Genomic DNA, 447 nt, shown 5'->3' on the forward strand with positions numbered 1-447 from the left:
TACTTTTAGGGATGTTTTCATTAGTTTTTTATGTTAAATTCACATTTCTGTACTTTACTATGAGTTTGTGTGTTTTTCTGTGATTTCAGGTAAATTCTGGCTGAAATTGAGGGATTTGAGCAAAACTCTGAAAAAGGCTGACAGAAGGACTGCTGATGCTGTTGGAATCTGACCTTCCTGCACTCGAAATGGATTTTCTGGAGCTACAGAATTCCAAATGGCGCGCTCTCAACGGCGTTGGAAATTAGACATCCAGAGCTTTTCAGCAATATATAATAGTCCATACTTTATTTGGGAATTGACGACGTAACTTGGCGTTGAACGCCAAGTACATGCTGCTGTCTGGAGTTAAACGCCAGAAACACGTCATGATCCGGAGTTGAACGCCCAAAACACGTTATAACTTGGCGTTCAACTCCAAGAGAAGCCTCAGCTCGTGGATAGATC

This window comes from Arachis duranensis, chromosome 1 (assembly GCF_000817695.3).
Source record: "Arachis duranensis cultivar V14167 chromosome 1, aradu.V14167.gnm2.J7QH, whole genome shotgun sequence".
Lineage (NCBI taxonomy): Eukaryota > Viridiplantae > Streptophyta > Magnoliopsida > Fabales > Fabaceae > Arachis > Arachis duranensis.